Source organism: Heliangelus exortis, chromosome 2 (genome assembly GCF_036169615.1).
Source record: "Heliangelus exortis chromosome 2, bHelExo1.hap1, whole genome shotgun sequence".
NCBI classification, from domain to species: domain Eukaryota; kingdom Metazoa; phylum Chordata; class Aves; order Apodiformes; family Trochilidae; genus Heliangelus; species Heliangelus exortis.
Window position 1 is genome coordinate 3,023,504 of NC_092423.1, and position 8,282 is coordinate 3,031,785.

Here is an 8,282-nt window from a genome sequence, read left to right on the forward strand (position 1 = left end):
CTGGGCAGCCTGTTCCAGGGCTCCGTCACCCTTACAGTAAAAAAATTTCTTCTGATATTCAGCTTGAACCTCCTATGCTCCAATTTACACCCATTACCCCTTGTCCTATCACTGGTCACCACTGAATTCCAGCCTGGACTTTCCCAGGGCTGCCCTGCAGCCTCGGTGGAAATTTGGACATTATTGGGGCGAAAGTGGGGAGGAACCTGGGATCAATTTTCCTGTAGATTTGTATAGATTTAGTCATTTTTCCTATTTCTCATTCCTGTTTCATTAAAGCTGTGCAGTTTAGTTTCCAACCCATCAGTCTCTCTCCCTTATTCTCTCTCCTTTCTTTATCAGGGAGGAGAGAGAGATTAACAGAGAGCAGCTGTCACTCAGTTTAATTGCTGGGCCAGTGTTAAACCTTGACAGGAAGTCAGAGTTTTAGTGGAACAAGATGATTTTTCAAGCCCAACAAGGTCAACACCAAGGAACAAGGTGGAGCAGGTTGGTGGGTGGAGGAGAAGGATGGGGTGGGATTGGGCTGGGGACCATTTTGGGGTACACACTGATCCTTACCCAGGGGATCCTCTCACTGTGCAAGAGGAGTTCAACACCTCGGGTGATTTCAAAGCTTTCCTCACCCAGAAAAAAACCACCTCCACCTCCATTGGCATGGAGGACATCCAGAGAGATGGAGATGCAAGCAAGAGGAACCAGCAGGATCATCTTTTCTCAAATCCCAAAGAATTCAAGCCAGGCATCAGCACTAAAGGAGTTTATGCTCCAGTCTTGATGGCCCAGGTGAAGCCAAGCAGCTGTAGCACTCCCATGGTGACCAAAACGAGGCAAAAATTAAATCAAAATGGGACTTTAGCACTGCCTTCAACAGCCTTGGAGGACTTTTCCAAACCAAAAGATGGGAAATCTACTTGTTGCATCATTAATGTGCAGGAGGCAATGCCAAACTTTTCCCACTTCCCAGCTTCCTCCTTTCCCACTTGTCCTGGTTTGGGCCGGGATAAAGGTGATTTTCTGTCCACTCATCACCTCCTGCTTTTCCCAGTCTGGGTGGCTGATGTGCTTTGGTTCCAGCAGAATTCCTACCTGGAAAGGCCACAGCTCCTCAGTGTGTCCATGAACATGGTAAAAGTCCCCATGAATTGCTCCTTCTCTCATCCCAGGAAGGAGATCTCCTCCCATGGAGATGTCTTGGGTGAAGTCAAGGTGTAAAGGGCACCCTGGGCTCAACAGATCCAAGTGATCCTGGTCTGGAATACAATTAATGTTAACTTCTTTTTGGACCACCCCATGAGCATCTCATGGGCAGAACCCAGGCATGGTTTGGGGACACTCCAAGCTATACACCCAGTATGAACTGGAGAACACTTTCTGTTCATGGCCAAGGTGAAGTCAAGGTGAACGTGGCCAAGGAGGATGCACTCAGGTGGTTTACAGGGTCTGGAGACAAAAGATGGGGCTGCCAACCCAAACTGCCACAAGCAAGATCCCCGTGGCTGTCTCAGTGCCTCAGTTTCCCTGCACACATATGATAAATCCCCACTAGGAGACAGGAGTTTCCTTTCCATGTGTCTGCCTTCACCTCCAGAACTTCAGCTGAAATCTTCCTTGGGAGGATGTGATGCCAAGGCTGTTTTCCCAGCCTGCCCCAGCCAGTTTGAAAAGCAGAAATGACAGAGAAAGGAGGAGAAATACAACTGGTTACCAGCCTTGGGAGCAAGGCAAGACACTGAGGACGTCCATGAATTTTAACTGAAAGGACTGGCCAGGTATGAGAGGTGGTTTTTTTCCTCTAACAGCCTCACAGGGACCAAGAAGGCCAATGGCATCCTGGGCTGGCTCAGGAACAGCGTGGCCAGCAGGTCCAGGGAAGGGATTCTGCCCCTGTGCTCAGCCCTGGGGAGGCCACAGCTTGAGTCCTGTGTCCAGTTCTGGGCCCCTCAGCTCAGGAAGGAGATTGAGGTGCTGGAGCAGGTCCAGAGAAGAGCAAGGAGGCTGGGAAGGGATCCAGCACAAGTCCTGTGAGGAAGGGCTGAGGGAGCTGGGGGTGTTGAGGCTGGAGAAGAGGAGGCTCAGGGGAGACCTCATCACTCTCTCCAACTCCCTGAAAGGAGGTTGGAGCCAGGGGGGGGTTGGGCTCTTTTCCCAGGCAACTCTCAGCAAGACAAGAGGGCACAAGAGGTCTCAAGTTGTGCCAGGGGAGGTTTAGGTTGGACATTAGAAAGAATTTCTTTCTGGAGAGGGTGATCAGCCATTGGAATGGGCTGCCCAGGGAAGGGGTGGATTCTCCATCCCTGGAGATATTTCAAAAGAGCCTGGATGTGGCACTCAGTGCCATGGGCTGGGAACCACGGGGGGAGTGGATCAAGGGTTGGACTTGATGAGCTCTGAGGTCCCTTCCAACCCAGCCAGTTCTAGGATTCTATGATTCTCAAAACATCACACAAATAAAAATAAAAATAAAATTTATTAAAATTAAAATAAATAACAATAAAATTAAAATATTTATTAAAATAAAATAGCATAAAGAATAAAAGATGCTCTTCCAAGGTTCAGTGTCCTCCTGGAACTGAGCAGGTCCCTGACTCTTGAGGGATGTTGCCACCCACCAGTTTTCAGGGTCCTCATCTCCTCAGGGTTTTAGGGTGAATTATCAGTAGCTCTGTGCTCTGCTCTGGAGTCTTTTCTGTGGCTTCAGAAGCTCTTCATTGCATCCTAGGTGTGAAAAAAGGACTGGCTGGAGACACAAGGACTTCTACTGATGGAAACTGGACATGTCCAGAGGACGATCAGAGGGCTGAGAGGGTTGGGGTTGTTCAGTCTGGAGAGGAGAAAGCTCCAAGGAGACCTTAGTGTGGCCTTCCAGGATCTGAAGGGGCTACAGGAAAGCTGGGGAGGGACTTTTTACGATGTCAGGGAGGGATAGGACATGTGGGAATGGTTTCAAACTAGAGGAGGGGACATTTAGATTGGATGTTGGGAAGAAGTTCTTCCCCGTGAGGGTGGTGAGAGCCTGGCACAGGTTGCCCAGAGAGGTGGTGGAAGCCCCATCCATCCCTGGAAGTTTTAAGGGACAGGGATCTGAGCAACCTGAGCTGGAGGGAGGTTTCCCTGCCCATGGCAGGGGGGTTGGATTGAGATGACCTTAAAGGTCCCTTCCAACCCTGAAAATTCTATGATTCTATAAAATCATCTTGTCCAGGAATTCCCAGCTGGGGATGTCCAGATGGTGCCATAGGAGAGAGGTGAGGAGAGATATGGACATGACTCATAGAATCATAAAACAGTTTGAGTTGGAAGGGACCTCTAAAGGTCATCATGAAGGGGTTGGGCAGTGCTGGGCAAAGCCCTCGAAAAAAATAAAAATATAAAAGAAAAGCAGCTTTTCTTTTTCCCGATGATTAATATTATTTATTATCATCATCACCAACCACCCCCCACTACCAGCCCTCACACCCCTGCTGGCATCCACGCACTCTCAAAGTAAATTTGCTTTGCAAGGAGGCTTAAAGAGCTGCACTTTGAGAAGAAGGGAATAGACCCAACTCGTTTACACAAACAAGCAGGAGAACAGGCTTGTCACATTCCAGACGTGCTTCCCCCCAGCCGACGGCCCCCTCCCACTCCAGCAAAGGAAAAAAAACTCTAATTTTTTTTTATATATTTATTTATTTATTTATTTATAAAAGAAATAGAGCAGGGAATGCTCCCAATCCCCAATAATCCAGAAGGGAATCTATTTGTACACACACAGAGGTGACATCCAAGCTCCCAGGACAGTTTTGGGGTTTTTTTTTCCCATCCTTCCTGGCTTGGTAAAGTGGAAGGGTTGAATTTTCAACCCCCTCCCAAAGAGCAGCTGCTCAGGGTTTGGGGGTGGGAAATGTCATCATCTCATTCTCCTTGTCCAGGCTGAGAAATGGTTCAGTGTCCAAAAAAAAAAAAAAAAAAAAAATCCTAGGGATGGGGAATGGTCCCAGATCTACACTCGCTGGAGGAGATGCTGCGGTGAAGCCCACCAGGACCTTACTGAGGGTCTTCTGGGACATTTCAGTTTGTGAGCCTTGGGGGAAAAAAACCTCAGACTCAGTTTGTAGGACTGGAAAAAAAGAAAAAAAGAAAAAAAATCCAAGAGGGAAATCAGATAAGGCACATTCCTGGGTGCACATTACTGAAATGACTTCGCAGCGCAGCGCTAATGCCCATACTTGACCGGGGAGCTGCACAAATCCACTTGATTTATGGAGAAGGAGGTGCAGGCAGAGAGAGGCACAGAAGGGTGTTTTTCCCCTTGTCTGGTAGCTCGAGGAACACTGACAATGTCCCTCTTGTGCTTGAAGTGCTGCACGAGAAGCAAAAAATTCAAGGGAAATGGCAGGGAGGGCGACGAGCGGCCGGGATCAGCACCACAAACTTGGTGTGCACCCAGTGGGTGATCCCAGCCAGCTGGGCACCCTAAATGAAGGAATTCCATCTTTTCTGGGCTTGATCCCATGAGATGGTTGATTCACCATCCCTGGATGTGTTTAAGGGTCGTTTAGATGTTGTGGGATGTGGTTTAGGGGAGAACTTTGTAGAGCAGGGATGATGGTTGGACTCCGTGATCCCAAGGGGCTTTTCCAACCTGAAAGATTCTATGATTCCATGGGAGGAAGGCCCAACATGGATGAAGGATGGCAAATCAGCCCATGGTTCAACTTCACACTGTGGGGTTGTCCTTGTTTTGCCTCAGAGCCACCAGGCACCAGTAAAAACCAGTGGTTTTCCCCAGTTGCCCATGCTCTCCAGGTGCACTGGGTCTCCTCCACCCACCTCTCAGAGCACACAATCAGTTTTCTCTGGATATTTGGCAGGGAAAAACTCAGAATGTCACAAGTGTGTCCAGAGCATCCCAGTGGGAGGACAGATTGATTAGCACAAAGGGAAACTGAGGCACAAAACACGGAGCTCCATCCTCAGGACTTGCAGCCATGCCTGGGCTGGAAGATTCTGGGATGATTTTTGGCCTTCTCTGGGAGAGAATTTTTTGCCCTCATACCCCAGTCTGGAAGGGGAATTCAGAGGGGTGGGATGGGAAAAGTCCTGCTGGGCTGCAGCTGAAATTTAGGGCTGTTTATTTTCCACAGAGAGAGAAGAGAATCCAGGCTCAGGAACAACCACCTCCTGCCTGCTCCCTGCCTCAGTTTCCCCACCGGAGGGTTTGAACTTTGCTTTTATTCCCTTTTTCCCTTCATTCCCCTCATCAGAAATCCCAAGGGAATGTTGTGATTTCACCCCCCCACACCCCAACCAGCAGCCTGGGTGTTCCTCAGAGGTGCTGCCTCAATCTGCCCTGGCTCTGCTCACCCGAGCACAGCCCGGGGTGCTGTGATTATCAGCTAAAAAACCTCCTGCCTTGGGTTTCTCTGCTATCACTCAGACATACCAAGCCACTGACTTTTTCCCTTTGTCCATCTCAGCTCTGGAGTTTCCTGGCTTGCTGCTTGTTCCTGCATGTTCCCTCCTCCAGCTCCCTGACTCAAGCTTCAGGTATTTGAGGGTTTTTTTTTTTGGTTTTTTTTTTTTTTTGGTCATTCCCCCAGCCAAGTCACCTTCCCAGCAACTGGGAACAAGTTTGGAAGCCTTCAGTTAAGATGGGCACCCAAGCTTCCACCTCCCAGGGTGATGGGATGGCTCCTTGTGTTCCAGGTTTTTACACCCAGGAGAAGCCTACAAGGGCTGGTGGCTCAAACCTTGACCCCAGAGGAAGTTTTTTTGGGGTGGAAGGGACAGGACAGAGAAGCCAGATCCATATTTGCTGTCACGGAGGGTTCAGCTTGAGGAGCTTCATCTCCTCTAGGGTCTGGTGAACACCCTCTCCCTGGCATGGGGTCTTGGGGCTCAGTTTGGGTCAGTCCTTGTAACCCAGAGTGTGGGGACAGTGGGGGACATGGGCACAAGACCCTGCAGTTGTTAGTTTCTGGACATGTGTTAATTTCATGGGAAGACCCCTCAAAGCCATTCAGTTTCCCCAAATCCACCCCATCAAAGAGCAGGAGCTGGGTTGAGCTGTCCCAGTTGGTTGATGGACACTTCCAGGCACCTCCAGGGACCAAAGAGCCCATGTGAGCTGCAGAACCCAACAACAAATTGGAACCAAGGGCCCAAAATCCAAGTGGATGGATCCAAAACTGAGCCAGTGGGATGAAGGAGAGCTCACTCTGGCTCACCCTGCATGAGATTTGGAGCCAAAGCCAAGTCTTGGCCCTGGGCTTTCCAAGTTGGTGATGAAAATCCCTTCTTTGGGCCACTTAGGAACCACCTGGCTCTTGCTTCTGATTTTTTCAAGATGGTGAGAATGATGAACAGGGCCATTCGGATCTTCTAGAGGCCTTGTGGAGGTGACAAGGACAATCCCCTTACCATTTGCCACGAAGAAGAGAGTCTCTGGGTGCCAACCCGAGCAAAAAACCTGAGCCCAGGTAGCCAAGAAGGCCAATGGCATCCTGGGCTGGCTCAGGAACAGCGTGGCCAGCAGGTCCAGGGAAGGGATTCTGCCCCTGTGCTCAGCCCTGGGGAGGCCACAGCTTGAGTCCTGTGTCCAGTTCTGGGCCCCTCAGCTCAGGAAGGAGCTTGAGGTGCTGGAGCAGGTCCAGAGAAGAGCAAGGAGGCTGGGAAGGGATCCAGCACAAGTCCTGTGAGGAAGGGCTGAGGGAGCTGGGGGTGTTGAGGCTGGAGAAGAGGAGGCTCAGGGGAGACCTCATCACTCTCTACAACTCCCTGAAAGGAGGTTGGAGCCAGGGGGGGGTTGGGCTCTTTTCCCAGGCAACTCTCAGCAAGACAAGAGGGCACAAGAGGTCTCAAGTTGTGCCAGGGGAGGTTTAGGTTGGACATTAGAAAGAATTTCTTTCTGGAGAGGGTGATCAGCCATTGGAATGGGCTGCCCAGGGAAGGGGTGGATTCTCCATGCCTGGAGATATTTCCAAAGAGCCTGGATGTGGCACTCAGTGCCATGGGCTGGGAACTGCAGCGGGAGTGGATCAAGGGTTGGACTTGATGATCTCTGAGGTCCCTTCCAACCCAGCCAATTCTATGAAATTCTATGAAACCCCCCCAAAAATATGATGTAAAGGCTCTGCTCTAATTGCCATCAGCACATCATGGCATGGAGATACCAACCAGGTGAGATCCAGCCCAGAGGTGACACAGCAGCCACAAGACAAGAAGGGAAGACACACAGGTAGGACATAAACCATCCTTAAAACATAAATAATAACACCCCAGGGAGCTCCAGACACTTCCTCAGCATATCCTGAACCTCACCTCCAGAGAGATGGGGAGGGGTCTGCTTAAAGCTTTCATTCTCAGAGGTAAACTGAGGCACCAATGTGCAGAGAGCTCCATCCTGGAGCCTCCTGCTCACCTGCTAAAAAAAAAAAAAATCCTAAAAAAAAAAATATTTCCTACAGACACAACCAGGGCTGAGGGACCACAGCTTTGTGTGTCTCCTCAAATCACTGGGGAAAAAACATCCCACTGGCTCACCTGGTCCCATTGGGTCCAAAAAGATGGGAATAAGAAAGATGTCCTGGGAGATGGGAATAACTCAGAGCAGGAGGAAAGTGCAAAAATGGTTCAGAGCAAAAAAAAGGTTCAGAGCAACTACAGCAGGGAGCGACAGGGTGAGCCCTGATCCAAGGTTTTCCTTTATCCCTGGAGAAATCCCCCACATCTCCTGGCAGCCAGGAGCAGGGCAGCCAGACACCCAGGCACAACCACCCCATGTTTGGGCCACAGATGTCCATCCATCACCTTTTAATCCCCAGCCTTTGACCTTCTGCTTTTGTCTGGCTGAGGGAAAAAAAAAAAAAACCCACACGCGTTAAGGCAACAAGGAAATGACCCCGGAGTCTGATCCCCCCTGATCCTGCTTCACCTCCTGGGATGGGTGATGTCCCCCAGCAGCAAAACCCTAATCCCTTGGCCACCACGGCTCATCCAGGGACAAGTCACCACTTCAGGATGTCCCCAAGGGATGGGAACCTCCTGGAAGGTTGAAAAAAATAAAAAAAAAATTTAAAAAAAATTAAAAAGGGTTGTCCTGCCCCAAATTCCCTTCGGGGTCGAGATGCCGGGTGAGAAAGGAATGAGTTAAAGAAAAAAATTTTTTGCTTCTTCATGTTTAGGGTCACTGCTCCATCTAGTGTTGGAAATGTCCCTTCAGCAGGGGCAGTGTCACTGAGCAGGGACAGGCCAGGAAAGAGGGGACTGCAGCCCTTTGGGAGGAACACAAAGCTCTG